General features: G+C 52.4%; 2 long non-coding RNA genes across 3 annotated transcripts in view; one reads left to right on the top strand and one right to left on the bottom strand.

Annotated features, from left to right (window-relative positions):
- LOC144578454 (uncharacterized) overlaps nt 1-18,252 on the top strand; it is a 48,601-nt gene extending 30,349 nt beyond the window's left edge. The window contains exons 2-4 of the long non-coding RNA XR_013524281.1: nt 8,805-9,154; nt 9,321-10,329; nt 11,013-18,252. This is a non-coding gene — a long non-coding RNA (uncharacterized LOC144578454). The remainder of the gene's footprint in view (nt 1-8,804; nt 9,155-9,320; nt 10,330-11,012) is intronic.
- LOC118143792 (uncharacterized) lies at nt 9,031-13,578 on the bottom strand. 2 transcript variants are annotated; one of them, XR_008473491.2, is made up of 4 exons: nt 13,444-13,578; nt 10,269-10,553; nt 10,032-10,191; nt 9,031-9,168 (listed from the first exon to the last, which is right to left on the bottom strand). It is a non-coding gene; the product is annotated as an uncharacterized LOC118143792 (long non-coding RNA). The 2 variants fall into 2 exon arrangements; XR_008473490.2 differs by having other exon boundaries at nt 9,034-9,171.
- Nucleotides 18,253-18,464: the final 212 nt, after the last annotated feature.

The raw sequence follows: 18,464 nt of genomic DNA, 5'->3' as shown, positions 1-18,464 counted from the left end.
CAGCAGTATGCCTCAGTCTCCCCATCCTACAGACCTCGCATCGGGATTGGGTGAAAAACACCTTCCCCTTCACTTTTCTCATAGCTTTTCCTCCTTTGGCTTTATTTATTGCCCTAGAAAGAAGAAAGTCAAATTGCTCCTGGAGGTAGTTCTGATGGGGAGATAGGCAGAGTAACAGAGGCAGGGACAGAAGAAGACAGAGACCTAGAGAGGGAAATCCAAAGGAAAACAGTGAGGCAGGAGGAGAGGGGAGGCAGAAGAGGGTGGGAGAGGCAGCAGGTGGCTTTTCTTCAGGGCTCCATGTGGGCCTGTGCTCTGGGCCCCAAGTCTGGGTACAACCTTTGCAGAGACAGAACCATGACCTCCCATCTATTCCCCTGGGGATGTGCCAGAGTCCAGGGGCCCGGCTGACTAACAGTAGAGACAACCTGAAGGTGGGTTTGTCCCCTGACTGTGGGGAGAAGGAGGTCAGAAGCAACTTTCCAGGGCCTGTTATGTACTTGTCCAGCAGCTGCCCACGGCCGAGCCTGGAACTATAACCCAGGAAGCTCTGTGGGTCACCGGAGGCCTTCTCACTAGCCCAGATGAGGTCACTGTGTGGTGGGCAGGGCCTAGAGAGTGAATTCCTCCTCCAGAGCAGGCTGCCTTCTAAACAGAGTGGAAACCAGCCCAGACCCTCTGCTCCCCTCTCCCTGTCCCTAGACACTCTTCAGACCAGCGCCTCTACTTGCATCTGTTTGAGCCAGCTCCCCGCTACCTGGCCGTCCCCCTGCCCAAGTTAGGAGCCCCCAGAACATCTCTGAGGGTTTCTCCAGGCAGGTCCAACAGCAAGCACAGCTCCCGGGGACACTCCCAGATGCCACGGCACAGCTCCTGGGACACCCCCAGATGCCACAGCACAGCTCCCAGGACACCCCTAGATGCCACAGCACAGCTCCCGGGGACACTCCCAGATGCCACAGCACAGCTCCTAGGGACACTCCTGGATGCCACAGCACATCCCCTGGGGACACTCCTAGATGCCACAGCGCGGATCCCGGGACACTCCTAGGGTGCAATAACATAGCTCCCAGGACACTCCTAGGGTGCAATAACACAGCTCCAAGGGACACTCCTAGGGTGCAATAACACAGCTCCAAGGGACACTCCTGGATGCCACAGCACATCCCCTGGGGACACTCCTAGATGCCACAGCACGGATCCCGGGACACTCCTAGGGTGCAATAACACAGCTCCCAGGGACACTCCTGGATGCCACAGCACAGCCCCTGGGGACACTCCTAGATGGCACAGCACAGCCCCCGGGGACACTCCTGGATGCCACAGCACAGCCCCCGGGGACACTCCTGGATGCCACAGCACAGCCCCCGGGGACACTCCTGGATGCCACAGCACAGCCCCCGGGGACACTCCTAGATGGCACAGCACAGCCCCCGGGGACACTCCTGGATGGCACAGCACAGCCCCCGGGGACACTCCTGGATGGCACAGCACAGCCCCCGGGGACACTCCTGGATGGCACAGCACAGCCCCCGGGGACACTCCTGGATGGCACAGCACAGCCCCCGGGGACACTCCTGGATGGCACAGCACAGCCCCCGGGGACACTCCTGGATGGCACAGCACAGCCCCCGGGGACACTCCTGGATGGCACAGCACAGTCCCCGGGGACACTCCTGGATGCCACAGCACAGCCCCCGGGGACACTCCTGGATGCCACAGCACAGCCCCCGGGGACACTCCTAGGGTGCAATGTGTTCACCAGCTGTGCCACTCTGTGTCTCCTCTTGCTGCCTGCAAGTTCAGGGGATGATGCCTCCAGACCTGGTCTTCACTTGCAACGGGGGAAGAGTTCTCTCTGCACATGTGAATATTTGACCTTTGAGAAAAGTTCTTTTTCCTTGTGGTCAGATCCTCCCACTAAAGGACGACAGCTTTCAGATTTTGAGGCCCTTCCCTTACCTCACAGTCCAAATTCCCAGATATAGCAAGTTCAGATGGGTGGAGTGGGAGTGGGAGGTTGGATTCCTATTAGCATCAGAAAGAAACCAGGAAACTCTAGAATTATTAATAGAATGGAATTCTATAAACAGCCATATGTCTATTCATACGCCATTCAGGGTATACAATAGTTATTTTTATCTAAATTATTTCCTGAACAAGACTAAGATTCAGATGTAAAATTAAACAACTGTTACTCTATTTCGTTTCATTTCATGGCTAATGAAACTATGAAGACAATAAGAACTTACAACAGATCCAGAAAATATTATTACTGAGCTGATAAAAAGAGTATAAATAGTGGCCTACAAATTAATGAGTCAAACTTGAATAAGAAATATTTCTGTTTTGCCGGGCACAGTGGCTCATACCTGTAATCTCAGCACTTTGGGAGGCCAAGGTGGGCGGATCACTTGAGCCCAGGAGTTTAAGACTAGCCTGAGAAACACGGCAAAATCCCATCTCTACCAAAAATGCAAAAATTAGCTGGGTGTGGTGGTGTGTGCCTGTAGTCCCAGCTACCCAGGAGGCTGAGGTGGGAGAATTGCTTGAGCCCAGGGGGTTGAGGCTGCAGTGAACAGAGATCGTGCCACTGCACTCCAGCCTGGGTGACAGAGTGAGACTCTGTCTCAAAAAAAAGCTAAAAAGAGAAATATTTCTGTTTTAACATGAACTAAGGACAATAAACACTAAATGGAGAAAATTAACAGGGACAGCTTGTCCTCACGCAGGTGATAAATCAAATCAAGAAATATGAAACCAAAATGAAGAAAGATATAAAAAGTCATTCACCAGGTGGTAAAGTCACAGTATTATAATGCCTACTGTGTAACAGGAGCTGTAGTGTGCAACAGTAGATGGGATGTCCATTTGAAGAGACCCCTTCCCAGAGCTCTCTGGGAACAGAAGGTCATTTGAGGTCATAGCAATTGAAACAGGAACACAGAGACTTTAAAGGGAGATCTCAGTTACTGCTGGCAAAACCCACTGCCACTCATGAGGGCCCAAGAGCAGTAAGAATCAACCTCTTTGAGTGGCAGCAATGTGGCTCTTAGAATAAGACGCAGGTCCAAAATCAGCATTTGTGATGAGGCCTCACCCTTTGGGAGGCCAAGGTGAGCGGATCACATGAGGTCAGGAGTTTCAGACCAGCCTGACCAACATAGAGAAACCTCATCTCTACTAAAAATACAAAAATTAGCTGGGTGTGGTGGGGGGCACCTGTAATCCCAGCTGCTCAGGAAGCTGAGGCTGGAGAATTGCTTGAACCTGGGAGGCAGAGGTTGCTGTGAGTCAAGGTACCACTGCACTCCAGCCTGGGTGACAGAGTGAGACTCCTCAAAAAAAAAAAAAAAAAAAAAAAAAAAAGCAGCAGCAGCAACAATGGACAAAGCACCCAGATTAGAACTGGGGCCCAATGCCCCTGCTCTGCCTCTGTCCCTTGGTGGAGAAGGATGAGCTGTTTAAGATCAGTTTCTCACAGACACTGACAAATCACCTGCCTTCTGTTGACCTGAATCTTAGAATACTTGCAGACCCTGAATCCGGAGATGACCTCCAGTTTCCTGCCTCTAGTCCTTCCGTCTTACTTTCCTCCTCCTCCCTCCCTCCCTTCGCCCCTCTCTCTCTCCTTTCCGTCCTTCCTCCCCTCCTCCTTTCCTTCCATACTTCCTTCTTTCATTCCATCAACACTAACTATAGGTACAGAGTATGTAGCAGCTAACAAGATGACACTTCTGTCCTCATGGATTTATAGTACAGTGGGACAGACATTAAACAAACAAAACAATCACAGTGGTACCTATATATTTGCAAAAGGAGATTAAGTGCTAGGAAGAAGTACAGGGTGCTATGCAACGGACTAACAGGGTGGATTGAATTTGGATGCTGGGAAGGTCTCTCAGGGGGAGTGATAATTAAGCTCCCTGTGGCAGGCTGCGTGGGAGTTATCCAGGCCGAGAGGGAGGGAGGGTGTTCTGGCAGAGGGGACAGCAAGGGCAAAGGCCCCGAGGCAAGGAGCTGGAAGGAAGCCAGCGTGGCCAAAGCACTGGGAGACAGGGAAAGACTGACACAGGAGGAGCCGAGGAGTCGACAGGTGATCGAGAATGATTTAATTTTAAGAGCGGCAGGAAATGATTTAAGGTTTTTTTTTACGCAGTGGAGGAGCTTAAGCAGATTTGCATTAAAAAGTTAGAGCAACTCAGAAGGCTGAAGCAGAAGCAGGAGGATCCTTGAGCCCAGGAGCTGGAGTCCAGGCGGGGTAGCATAGGAAGATCCCCGCTATCTTTAAAAAAGAGAATTTAAAAAGTTATTGTGGATGCAGAGGAGCGCATGGGTTATTGGGGCAAGTGTGTGTTTGGAGTGACCAGGAAGAATGCCACTGTGGCCAACAAGATCGCGAGTGCACGATGGTCTTCTACGGGACGGGTCAGGAGGGTGGCAGGAGACACGTGGGTAGATTCAGAAGACATTTCGGAGTTGGACCCTGAGACTTTTGAGAAACGGAGGGTGAGGAAGTGGAGGTGGCCGCGGTGGCAGGAGCAGCCAGGAGAATGGCGGCTCCCTTCACTGAGGTAGGGGCACCCCCTTTTTTGTGCCTGAAACTCTCCTGTTTTACAATTAAGGGGCATTAGCGCTGGCCTTTGGGACAGACGCAGTGAACCACCCGGGCAGCAACATCACCCGGGCAGCGGGCACAGTTGGGACTGAACGCAGGGGCTCTACCTGTGCCAGCTGTCCAGCCCTCGATGGCGCTCGGCCGCCTGACCTCTGCTCGGACTTCCCAGCTCAGAGCAGGGAGTCGCGTCCGTCAGGACTGGAGGCCCCGCCCCGCCCAGGCCCACCGGGCTCCCTCTGCAGCGCCTCCTTCCCAGGCTGCCCGCTGACCCCCGCCACTCAGCCAAGCAGGGACAGTGCCGGGGGGCTCAGCCTGGAGGGCAGCGGAGTGTGCAGGGCGCAGCGAGGCCCCCAGGCTGGCACGCCTGCTTCCTCCGCCAGCTTCTACGGCTGCCTCCCTCTGTCCCTTTTTTGCCCTTCACAGATCATCGTCATTATCAGGTCCTACACTTTGAGCGCAGAAAGCGACCCTGTACGTGGCGGGTCTCCCACATCTGTTTATTTCGCTGAACCGCAGGCTGCATGTGATCCAGCCACCTCGCTGTTCTCTGGGCTGCCCTCCGTCCTCGTCGCCCGGACCCCTCTCCCTGCCTCCCAGACGACCTGTGCCTTATCCCTTCCTGCCTCTGACATCCTCATAAATGTGCTGCCTCGTCTCCTACATCCGTCCTTCGGGGTCAGCCCCCACCCATTACCTCTCGGCAGCATTGCGAAGCCTCTATTTTCTCCCCGACCTGCAGCAGCCTCTCCCTCCTCCGGTCAATTTCACAGGTGTTTCCCAAAACCTTCAGACACTGCCCATTGCCTGCAGTAGAAATGCAGGCTCTTCAGCCTGGCGCGGACCAGCAAGCTTTGCCTGAACTTCCTTTCCCACCTTTTTTCTCACTTCCGCTTCCTGTGCCTACAAACCAGCCTCTCTGTGTAGGTCTCGGCCTTGAGCCTTGGCTTCTGCCATTCTCTGCCCTCCTCCTCGTCTCAGAAATTAAAACCCCTCCCATCCTTCCCAGCTCAGCTCAATATGACCTTTGGTGAAGCCTCCCTGTCTCTTCCCCTTCACCCCTTCCAGGCTGGAGTCTCCTTCCCAGGGCCTTGCCCCTCTGGGACCCTCCTCCCATCCCCATGGCTGCTGATTTTGCCCCATCATTATTTGTGCTGGTGTGATGGGAAGAAGCTGCCCAGGAAAAAGATCAGGCTCTAAGAGAGGCTGATGCTCTCTCTTGCTGCAGGATGTTCAGTTGGAGGGGCTCCAGGCACCCAGGGAGAAATGTCCACACTTCCCTTCTAATCTGGAGGCTCCTGGAAGGGAGGGTCTGTGGTGAGCTTGTCTCTACATCCCCAGCTCCCAGCACAGGGTGAGGCATGCGCAGGCACTCAGTGATGTCTGCCAAGCTAACAACTGAGGGGCAGATGTAGGCCCCAGAGGCAGGAGCTGCTGGGATTCAGGGAAAGGGATTAAGGTACCAAAGGAAGTTCCAGGAAGGAGAGATGGATCTATCTCCACTCAGCAGGCAGGGGTTTGGACAGGGAAAGGGAGGAGGAGGGTGGATGGTAAAGACTTTCTGAGAGAGGAGGAAGGAATTTCTGGAGGAGGGGTGGGAGGTAAGCTGGGACTGCAGCTGGGCTTGGGAGGAGGGACAGTGCAGGATCTGGTGGTCCTGTCTGTGCAGAGGGTGCCAGGCAGAAGGGCAGGGGGCACAGGGTGGGGCACACATTTGAGCCAGAAGGAGATCCAACCTCCCACCCTGAGCTCTATGTGATCTTAGGTGCTGGTCAGGGTCCCTCACCCCTTCTGCTCTGCAGGAGAGTGGCCTGAGGAAAGTCCTTTTCAGAACCTGATCCAAAAGCCTGCATGGGAGGAAAGCAGGAAAGGGAAGCCGAAGACCTCTGTCCATGTGCCAGCTCATGTTTTATGCTTGCCAAGTCCCAGGAGGGACACTGGGAAGGTGGGGATCTCAGCCAAGTACACAGCTTATTCCCAGAGGGGCAAGGGGCCACCATCAGGAGGTTGGGCTGGTGGTGCGGGTGGCAGGGGGTCTGAGAGGCTTTTGGAGGCAAAACCTGAGGACTGATCTGAAATAGGGGCGGGGGAGGAATTGCAGTCAGCAGAGAGGAGCGAGCCTGTGAGGTGTGTGGCTGTGTCCACTGTCCTTGAACAGAGGTGATTGCCAAGGGGACAGGCTAGGACTGAAACCAGCTCTGGCTTATGGGCTGGCCACGCTGTCAGGTCAGGGAGAGGGGTCCCCTTTCTCTCATTTGCACAAAGGCTCTGCTGGGGCCAGTGAGGCCCTGCTTTGGTCCCCTCTTTGTTCTCCCCAACTGCCCTTCCCACCTTTGCCCCTCCTCCTCCCCTTCCTTCTATTTCACAGCTTCAATGCCTGTTCCCCCTCCCCACTCCCAATTTAGTGAAATGTAGTGAGTTCGGAGGAAAGGCTCCATCTCAGCCGTTTCACCTCAAGAGGAAGATGTTTCCCATCTGTTTCCTGTTACCTTTGCAAGGAAAGCTTCCTCTCTATTAAGTGGAGTGGTAAGGAGCAGTTTGGAGGGGTGAGAGTTGGGGGTTTCCATGGCCCGCTTGTCACTTACAAGGAGACACCTTTCTACCATGAATGTCCAGACCCCCGGGTGGAGTGGTCGGCCAGAAAAGCTCTGAAAGGTTGCTGGTTTGGGAGGAAAGGCTATGAATTCTGTTTTCAACAAGCAACGGCTCCTGCAGCAGGAGGACCCACACATGGGCTGGGCTCTGTTAATGACTCGTTCTTTGTGTTTGCCAAGCACATTCTCACCCTTGGGTTCATTTCATCTGTGAGTTTATTCAGTAAACATTTATTAAGCACCTACTATGTGCCAGGCCCACCTCTAGGCACAGAAAATGTAGCAACAACGAGAACAGGTGAGGTCCTGCCTCATGGCAACAAATTGTAAAATAGAATGTCTGGTTGTGACAAGAACTGTGAAGTCTAGCCAAGCAGGTGAGGGCCTAGAGAATGAGGACCCACATGCGTGCATGCATATGTGTAAAGACATTTATTGTAAGGAATTGGCTCACACAAATATGGCGGCTAACAAGCCCCAAGAGCTTCTAGGCTCAAGACCCAAGAAGGATTGATGTTCAGTTCAAGTCTGAAGACCGGAAAAAAAATAATGTCTCCGCTCAAAGACAGACAGGCAGAGAGAATTCTCTCTTACTCAGCCTTTCTGCTCTGTTCAGGCTTTCAACTGATTGGGTGAGGCCCACCCACATTAGGGTGGGTGATATGGTTTGGCTCTGTATCCCCACCCAAATCTTACCTCAAATTGTAATCCCCACATCTCTAGGGAGAGACCTGGTGGGAGGTAATGGAATATGGGGGTGGTTTTCCCCATGCTGTTCTCATGATAGCGAGGGAGTTCTCAGAGGTCCGATGGTTTTATAAGGCAGTTTTCCCTGCTCTTGCTCTCTCTCTCTCTCTCTTTCTCTCTCTCTCTCTCTCCTCTCTCCTGCCACCATGTAAGACATGCCTGCTTCCCCTTCTGCCATGATTGTAAGTTTCCTGAGGCCTCCCCAGTCATGTGGAACTGTGAGTTAATTAAACCTCCTTTGTGTATAAGTTACCCAGTCTCAGGTAGTATCTTTACGGCAGTGTGAAAACAGACTAATGCAGAGGGCCATCTGATTTACGCAGTCTACTAATTCAAATGTTAACCCCATCCAAAAACACCCTCAAAGACACACCCAGAATAACGTTTGACCAAATACCTGGGCACCCTGTGGTCGAGTCAAGTTGACACCTAGAATTCACCATCACAGCTTCTCTGAGAAGGTGTCACTTTGAGAAGAAACCTAGTGAGGAGTGGGGGTGAGCCATGATGGAGAGCCATGGGGATCTATAGGAGAAGAGCACTCAGCCAGTGGTAACAGCAAGTGCAAAGGCCCTGAGGCAGAGGCATGGTTGGCCATGCGAGGCCCAGCAGGGCGGCCAGTGTGTCTGGAGGAGAGTGAACGTGATGGGTGGGGAGGGCAACATGGTCTGAGAGGCAGCAGAGGGTGGGGTCTGGGTGGGGTGCAGGCAGGATTATGCCTGACTTTATCATCCATGGTAGGGTGGTGGATTTTATTCTGAGTCAGATGGGAAGGTAGGAGGGAGGTTTTAAGCAGAGGTGAGACTGATCCGACATTGTATTTATTTATTTTCATTTTTATTTTTTAGAGATGGGATCTCACTCTGTCACCCAAGCAGGAGCGCAGTGGTGTGACTGTGGCTCACAGCAGCCTTGAACTCCTTGCCTCAAGCCATTCCCCCCACCTCAGCCTCCCAAATAGATAGGACTACAGCTGCATGCCACCATAACCAGCGAATTTATTTTAATTTTTTGCTGAGACTGGGCCTACCATGTTGTCCAAGCTGGTCTCGAATTTCTTGCCTCAAGAGATCCTTCTGCCTCAGCCCCCGGAGTCGCAGGAGTTACAGGCGTGAAGACACTGTTTGAAAGGGGTCACTCTGCTGCGTGGAGAAGAGACTGTGAGGAGCAGGCTGGGAAAGGGGAGAGCTGTTTCCAGGTAAGAGGCAGTGGCTGCTGGAGGGGGTTAGAAGCCAGTTAGAGTCTTTTCAGAGACATAACAATGTTTGCTGATGAAGGAGAGGTAAAGTGACAGGAAGGAGTCAGGGAGGACTCTGAGGTTTTTGCCCTAAAGCTGGAAGTGGGACTTTCATTTCCTGATGTAGGAACAGGTGAGATCCCACAGGGAAAGTCTGCAGCACCGGAGACATGGAAGTGCCAGCTGTGCAGAATCTGAAGAGGAGGAGAAGCCTTGGAAGAGGAGGCCCCCGGGATGCCAAGGGGAAAGTGCCCTCCATGGGGGCAGGCCCGTGTCAGTGCCAGGGCCTGCCATGCTCACCGCTGCCCTTACCAGCCCTGCCTGGTGGCCCAAGATCTTTGGCCTGTGTGGCTCAGCTCAAGCCCACCAGGAGGATGTCCCCACCCCACCGCCACCAGTCAGTGTTGTCCCTGTGTTAGTTCTGGCCTGGGCTGCAGCAAGGAAGGTGGGGCAGGAGGGAGTCAGGGACTGGAGTTCCAAGAGATTTCTTGGGAACCATGCTGGTGGGGGTGGGACCCGGCGACCCCAGGAGAGAGCTCGGAAAGCTGCCCTGGGCAAGTCTCCATTTTGTGGAAGACAGCAGTCCCCACTCAGCAGTCCCCAGAGCCACTGCCAGGTACATGGCCCCAAGCTCCAAGATGAGCACCTAAGAACGGGAGGCCTGCTCCACAGGCAAGAAAGGGTTTTCTCCTCGTACTCCTGAGAGTGACCCAGGCCCACCCATGGGGAGGGAAGTGGACACCTGTCCCGGCACAGGCACCCTCAGAGTCTCTCTGTCCCCAAGTTCTCTACTGCAGCCTGCTCCACAGCCACACCTCCCCCATCCATGGCTACACACCCCACATTCTGGTCTCTTCCCGGGACCAGACTGCAGAGCAGGGCCACTGTCTCCACTGCCTTCAGCTGGCCCCTGCTGACAAGCCCATGTCGTATCATGTTGGGAGTCTGGGGAAGGCATGGGGGCCCTTCTCCAGCAGGTCCCGATTCCTCCTTGACACCTTCAGGGAAAGCAAGAGATAAACCATCACATCCTGAGCTCTGCAGGGAACCAGAGGACACTATTCATTCTGCAAACCTGCAGTGTTGACAGTTCCGGGACCTCCTTGCCTCCTCCAGGGCTGCAGCCTCTAAGGCAGGTAAGACCCAGGCCGGGCTGGCTCAGGAACCTCTGTGTAGCATTGCTGACCTCACGTTATGGAATCAGGAGGCCACTGTGAGGCACAGGGCTTAGCTGTCATCTTGGAGAAGTGGCTTATTTGAGATGGGCAGGAACAATTTGATCAGGCTAAGTTGGCCTGGCCCTGGGACCCTGCCTTCTCCATAAAAGCAGCGTCTGTTGAAACCAGAGCGGAGCCCACGCCTGCAAGTTCAAAGATGTCTGTCTGTCCCCAAGGTCTCAACCAGGGATGGCATCTTCTTCTTGGGGCACTTAGCATTTGGGGACTCTGGGAGGGTCCCCCATGGGAACTGGGTGTGCTAACACTGTGGAACCAAGGAAGCACCAAGGCCCCAGAAAGACCCTGGTCCAGACCACCCGAATGAAACCCGGGCACAGCAGGAGGCTCTGAGGAGGATGCAGGGAGAGGAACAGGGAAAATGAAGGGAGCCGCAGGTTCAAACTGCCCCTTCCCAGGAGTGCTCAACAGCTCGAGATAGCTCAGCCACTTCTTTTTCATAATAAAGAGGTTGTAACTTTGGGAGGTGGAGGTGATTACAGCTGGGATTCTCATTGCCTGCCTCATCCTCCGGGGCTCTCAGCTTTTTCTTCTCCCCAGGCCTCTTTTCTTACCCTCCTCTCCACCTCCTCTCCTCCCTGCAGGTCCTGGCTCCTCCTCCTTGACTCGGTCTTCCTGGTGCTAGCTGAGCCTTGGAAGGGCCACAGCCTCCCCTCCAGCCCCTCTGCCACGGGGCAGCTGCTGTCTCCTTTGGATCTTTTTGCGGTCTGGGCTTGCTGTTCCTCTCAACAGTAGTCAGGAAGCCCTTACCCCAAAAAGTATCTGCGGGAGGACCAGTCCACAGGGGAGGCCGCCCCAATGGTTCCAGGTGAGTCACAGCAAACCCAAGAACAGTGAGTGGTACTGGAGTCTCCTGGCTCTCCCTTAGAGTTGCTGGGTGACCTTACATCCAGCACTGAGCCTCTCTGGGCCTCAGTTATGCCACTCCTTTCATCATTTACTAGTGGGCAATGTCAAATGAGAGACTCCACAGGTAAGAAAAATAAAGGAGTGGCTCAATTAGAAGCCAGGCAAAACCGCTTTGGTGGATGAAGGCCACATGACTCTCCCAGTGTTCTGTCCTTTGTATACAGATGATCTCCTTCTAAGATCCTTTCGGGGATGACCCCTCCCACACCATAGACATTTCTGGGTAGGTTGTCACTAAGAGATCCTGTCGAGTCTGACCCACAGACTTAACTGAGCGACAGATGAAAAACGTACACTGACACAGGCTTGCCTGTCAGCACGGCCAGGGCTCCACTGCCACAGCCAACAGCTGCCTCCATCAGCTGGTGATACTCACATTTTATTTATTTAGTACAGATTAAATAATAAAAGTCTTAAGTAAACACCATTAGAGGGTTATTAACATTTCTGACCCCCAGTAGAGAGCAGTTTCATCCATGAATGTTCAAAGGTTGGTCTTAGGACCACATGGGTAAATAATCTATTGAGATAAACACCTTTACATTCCTTTGTTATTTGTTCTAAGCTATTAGTTCAAGGTAAAAGGATTAGGCTGCCTTCAACCACAACCCCCTCTCAAGCCTTTTGCAAAATCTTCCTGCCTTCTAAGAACGTTTACGTCTATTTTACAATTTTTCCTACCACCTTGACCAATCTCCTACGAGGTCCTCCCCTCTTCTGCCCACTGGGTGGATACAAGAATTGAAATCTGTGAAGGATATGAGATTGGGAACAAAATAATTGATGCTGATTGATCCCAGCAGCTGTATGGTGAGATGATGATGAACTTCCGCTGCCGGCATCACTGGCTTGCCTAATGTCTGCCCTGCCCTTGCCTGGATCTTCAGCTGCACCCTTCATCCTGTGAACCATCCCCAAATCCTTCAAATAAAGTCACTGATGGCTTGTTAAAGTGAATAATATTGCTTGCTGAGGATGCAGAGACCTCTAGAGAGAGGAGGTGGAATTGCACACCACAGAAAAGAGGAAGGACTGAATTAGTGCCTAGGGGTGGTCCCACGGGTGTCAGCCCCAGGGGATGGGAGACTGATGGGGGACAGAGCTGAGAGTAGGGGTCACATATAAGAGTTCAGTTGGGGCCTAAGGAAACTTCCCCAAAGGTGAGAATCATGTTGGGATAAAGGACAGAGAAGGACCTATATGATATGGAGAGATTTGAAATAGAGCTAAGTGGAATTTTCACCTCTAAAGGGGGCAGGGGCTGGAAGCACCTGTAATCCCAGCACTTTGGGAAGCTGAGGTGGGTAGATCACTTGAGGTCAGGAGTTCACGACCAGCCTGGCCAACATGGTGAAACCAAACTCTTGCTAAAAATACAAAAAATAGCTGGGCATGGTGGCGCACGTCTGTAATCCCAGCTACTCGGGAGGCTGAGACGGGAGAATCACTTGAACCTTAGAGACAGTGGTTTGCAACAAGCTGAGATCATGCCACTGCACTCCAACCTGGGTGACAGAGCTAGACTCCATTTCGATAAATAATTAAAGGGGGCTGAAAATGGGTTATGCCAATTACAGGTGGTTTAGATTCCCTGTTCCTCCTCCTCATGCCGGGTAGCTGGGGATCAACACTGAAGCTGCAGTGAGGCCACAGCAGGTCGGGGGTGACCACGGAGACGTCCATCTCATTGTCCACCATTGACAATGAGATGGATGACCAGGCTCCCAAGTGCCATGGTGCTCTCCAGCCAGGATATGGCCAGGGCCAGGGACCCCTTATCTGGAATCCTCTCACTCAGCCCTGGGGTGACCACTTGTGCCAAGACAGCCCAAGGTGAGGGGTGTGGCATCAGGCCTCCCCGAGCCCTCTATGGCTGCAGAGCCACAGCCCTAGAAACAAGGCCCTCGGAAGATTCCTTCCCCATGCAGAAGCTGCAGGAGGCCATTTTAAGGCAACATGTGAGCTGCCGTGTCGCCCACACTGAGTTCAGAAGTGCTAAAGGATCCTGAGTGGGGCTGGAGGTTTGCTGTGGAGGTTCAGGAGGAAAGGTCGGGTTTATGGGTCCAGGAACAATTACTGCAGGTGTGAGGCAAACCGAGCTCCTACCAGGTGACAGCCAGACAGCAGTGGGAGAGAAACGATGGCGACGAGCAAAACTGCAGTGCTAAATAATGCCTGTGACCACGGGAGCTCCTGCCCCTGAGGCTACCCGGACCCTCCCTATCCCACCCAGCTGCAAAGCAGCTCTTGCTTTGCCACCTGCTGCCAGCAGGCGGGTGGGAATGTGTGTGCAGCTCAAGGGTGGCATCGTGTGGTTACAATGGGGTAGTGCACCTCACAGCTTCCAGAGAGTTTCATTGTGTGGCGTCACTCAAGGAATTTTGAGTCTCTGTGCCAGACTCTGTACTCGGACTGCAAGTCCTGCAGATCTTTCCTAACAGAATCAGACTTTCTGCGAGGAGCAGTCCAGAGGGGTGCAGAGCCTGAGAAGGGAAGGGGAGAAGAGAAGGCGAGATAGAGGGAGGGGGAAGAGGGAGAGTTGCTGGAGCCTCTTAGTGAGCCTGTCTACAGCCAGGCTGGTCTAGGGCACCTTTCAAAGTGGGTTCTGGGTCCACATCCCAGGCATTTGATGACTTAGCCTTTGCTTGAGCCTCTCAAATTGCAACTCAAATCCCTGCCACCCTAGGGAACCTATTCCCACCAGAGGGAGAAGGGCTCAGGAGAGGCAATACTCCAAAAAGCCTCCTGATCCCGATGCTAATGGAAAGAACCCGGATTTCAGAATCAATCCAATTTGGATTGAAATCTAGGTTGTCCTGCACCAGCTCTGTGACCTCGGGAAAGTCTTTAGCCCTCTCTGTGCTTCTGTAAAACAGGGATAATAATGCCCACCTGACAGCGTGGTGGGTCCTAGTCAGTGTAATATGTCAGAACAACGGCTGGTCCCTACCGTAGAAGGCAAGGCTCCCGACTCTGTGTCTGGGGGATCAGCTCTGGGGGGCATCAGCTTGGTTGCTTGTGTGCGGCTGTCTTTCCACAGCTGTGTAAATGTGTCTGGCGTTTGGCAATCAGCTGTTTGAAATCAGCCATGGCGTTTTGCCCCCTACTTTACTCCCAAGCAGGCTACTCACCTGCTAAGAGCCTGCGGATGTGTGCTGAGGGCTGAGTGCGCCATGACGAGGAGCAGCTACCAGACCTGGAGTGAGCAGTGGGAGAAACTGGACTTCAGAATAATCCGATCTGGATCCGAATCTCCGGTTGTCCCTACACTGTTGTGTGGTCTCCAGAGAGGTCTTACGGGAAGGAAGGACCCGGGCCTTGTGGGCTGAGAGGCTTGGGGAAGCCAGGGGGAGCCAGGTCCCCTCAGCTCTCTCCAAGAACTGGCAGCATTGTCAGAACTCAAGAGTGGGAGAGGCTCAGGCCGGAGGGACTGTCCTGATCTGCAGGCCATCATAGCCTTTCAGGGAGGTAGGCAGGAGATAGAGAGGTGGCACAAAAGTGACAAAGGAAAGGCAGGAATGAAAAGGAAGGAAGTTGGGGGAGTGTGGAAGGCAAAATGAGAAGTCTTTCCGAGTGGCTGATGTCACCATATCTGACTGTTCAAGGTGCCAGCAGGGGCACCTTGGCAAGGTGTCCCCTCTCCCAGGAAGCTGAGACCTGGGAATGGATCCAAGCTGGGCCACATGGAGGGAGTGGCCTGAACTGGTCTCCATCCTGCTCTGGGCCTGGGTTTCTGCATTTGTGAAATGAGAGGAATGTGCTGGATCAGATACAATCCCCTCTTCTGCCAGGCCCACCCCACACTTGGTAGGAAAGCAAGGACTGGGACCCCCAACGGCTGTCCTTGAGAGTGGAGCCACTGAGGGCACAGGAAGGAGTTTCGGGGGAGGCAGGTGAGGAAGCAGCCAGGCTCTTGGGGGAAGGAACCAGATAAATTACCAGCAAGGAAAACCTCCGGATTTCCCCAAAGTACAATTTGAACAGAAATGTCAAATGCACCTGGAGTTACTACACCCTGTAACCCTAATGACGAATAATCCTATACACCAACAGGATAATATCACGAGTGTGTGCAGCAACACGGCCGCATGGTAATGCCGCCTGCCTCCCGGATGATCTTTCACATCTGGCAGAGCCTACAGAGCCTCCTTTGTCCTTCCCAGAGGTGGCATCGTAGGGCTGGGCCTGGGGGAGGTGACCAGGAAAGTGAAAGTCAAAGAGCCCAAAGAATAAAGCTGGAGTCGGGGGATGGACAGGTGTCATCTGGTGCTTTCATTTTTCACCTAACCTGAATGCATCCTAAGTCCCCTGGAAGTTGCTAACCCCACATCAGCATCTGTGTTTAGGATCCTCTTCTCTCCTCCCCCTCTCCCCACCCCTAACCCTTTCCTTCTCTCTTTCTTCCTTCCCCGTTTCCTTCCCTTTTTTCCCCAGCGTCTATGCTTGGTTCTGCCAGGCGCACGCTCAGAGACATGGTTTGTTCTCTTGAAGGAGGAACACCCGCTAGGATTCTCGTGCACCCATCCTGTCCATCTGTGCTCCTTCGCTGCCAGCGCTGGAGCCAGGGAAGGTGGCAGTGGACTTTTGCCTGAGGCAGTGGCAGTGTGGTTGGTGGTCTGTGGTCAGGGGTCATTCAGCGTAGGACACAGAACTTTCAGGCCAGTGCACCAGCCCAAAACAGAGCCCTGGTTTGTAGCCTGTGCTGGTCCCCAGGACATGAGCCTCTTTTGCTGTGAAATGAAATCTCTTTCTAGGCTCCATTTAGGGAGATGAGATTTTTCAGGTCAAAGTTGCAGGGTCATTCACACAATCCAGGAATCTCTTCCCAAACTCCATACTCCTATGCTCAGCCCTCCCAGGCAGTGATTCTTGAAGTATGAATTGCTTCAAGACGAGCAACTCAGCACTACCAAGGCTCCTATTAGAAATGCAAATTTTGCTGGGCGTGGTAGCTCACACCTGTAATCCCAGCACTTTGGGAGGCTGAGGCGGGCAGATCACTTGAGGTCAGGGGTTTGAAACCAGCCTGGCCGATGTGGTGCAACCCCATCTCTACTAAAAATGCAAAAATTAGCTGGGCATAATGGTGCACATCTGTAGTCCCAGCTGCTTGGGGGGCTGAGGCAGGAGAATCACTTGAACCCAGGGGGCAGAGGTTGCAGTGAGCTGAGGTTGCACCACTGCACTTTAGCCTCCAGCCTTTGCGATAGAGCAAAACCCCATCTCAAAATAAATAAATAATCAAATTCTTAGGTCCCAGTGCCAAGGGTGGCTGGAGACAGCTTGTATCATTTCAGGAGAACCAATATACATGTCCTTTCCCTAACTCCACATTTAGTGACGGTCACACTGAGGGCTTGAAATCAACCATAGTGGGAGTGTTTACACTGCGGAACATTACAGATCAGTGCTCATTTTTCTTTCTGAGAGCCCATTGTTAAACAGTTCCCAGCACACCACCGGACCCTACCCAGACCTACTGAATCAGAGCCCTGAAGGTGGAGCCCCACGATCTGCGTTTTAACGAGCTTTCCAGGTGATAGTGATGCACACTCAAGTTTGAGGATCGCTGTTCCCATGGGCCAGCTCTAGTGGAATCGTAAGAAAGAAAGGAAGGTGGGGGTGACCGAGGAGTAGAATTTCACAAGGAAACTTTGGAAATGGTAAAGAAAGAAGAGGGGAAGTAAACCAAGGCTTGGGAACCTCCTCTAGGCAGGGGGGCAACCAGGCACTTGCCAGGAGATCCCCCAGAGGGAGATGAGACCTGCAGCCCCAGGGAATGGAAGGAGGAGAGGGAATCTCCTGAGTAGATTGGATGCAGCCTACGTCAAATAGGTCATTTTTCCATGTATCGGGATGAGGGTGATTACTGAGAAATGAGAAATTACTCAGAAATTACTGAGAAATGAGACCAGAAAGGCGCAGAATAATTGGCTGGAAAAATGCTCCTTTGGGTGCATATTTCTGTAACAAACAAAAACACATTTATGAATATTTGCAGACGGGGTCTCTCATTCAGTCACCCAGGCTGGAGTTTAGTGGCGTGATTATGGCTCACTGCAGCCTCAAACTCCTGGGCTCAAGCATCCTCCTGCCTCAGCCTTCCTAGTAACTGGGACTGCAAGTGCACACCACCATGCCTGGCTTATTTTTGTATTTTTTGTAAAGACAATGTCTTACTATGTTGGCCAGGCTGGTTTTGAATTTCTGGGGTCAAAGGATCCTCCCACCTCAGCCTCTCAAAGTGCTTGGATTACAGATGTGAGCCACCATGCCTAGTCATAAGCATTTCGTTGAAGATACAAGGAAGAGAAATCCAACGAAGTGTTTTTCAGGGAAGGGATGAAAATGGAAAATCATAGTAAATGCTCATTTCTACTCATGTAAATGTGTGCAAAATGCCTCTGGAATTTTATTTTCTTTTTTCAGCTGTAAAATATTTCAAACATATAGAAAAAGACAAGGAGTTATATAACAAAAGCCTTGTACCCACCACCAGAAATAGCAAGTGCTACCATTTTGCCATATTTATGTCAGATCATTTTTTAAAAGAAACAAGACAGGCCAGACACAGTGGCTCATGCCTCGAATCTCAGCACCTTGGGAAGCTGAGGCAGGAGGATTGTTTGAGTCTAGGAGTTTAAGGCCAGCCTGGGCAACATAGCAAGACCACATCTCTACAAAAAATAGAAAATTAGTGGAGTGTGGTGGTTCGCACCTGTAGTCCCAGCTACTCAGGAGGCTGAGGTGGAAGGATTGCTTGAGACGGGGAGATTGAGGCTGCAGTGAGCCATGATCGTGCTGCTATACTCCAGCCTAGATAACAAAGTGAGACACTGTCAAGAAAGAGAAAGAAAGAGAGAAAGAGAGAAAGGAAGGGAAGGAAGGAAGAAAGGAAGGAAGGGAGGGAGGGAGGGAAGGGAAGGAAGGAAGAAAGGAAGGAAGGGAGGGAGGGAGGGAAGGGAAGGGAGGGAGGGAGGGAGGGAAGGAAGGAAGGAAGGAAGATAGAGAGAAAGAAAGAAAGAAAGAAAGAAAGAAAGAAAGAAAGAAAGAAAGAAAGAAAGGAAGAAAGAAAGAAAGAAAGAAGAAAGAAAAAAAAAACTTACACAGTTGAAGTCTTTGTGCCC

Source organism: Callithrix jacchus, chromosome 11 (genome assembly GCF_049354715.1).
Source record: "Callithrix jacchus isolate 240 chromosome 11, calJac240_pri, whole genome shotgun sequence".
Taxonomy (NCBI): domain Eukaryota; kingdom Metazoa; phylum Chordata; class Mammalia; order Primates; family Cebidae; genus Callithrix; species Callithrix jacchus.
The sequence above is the reverse complement of the archived record's forward strand: the minus strand, read 5'-3'. Positions and strand labels throughout refer to the sequence as shown.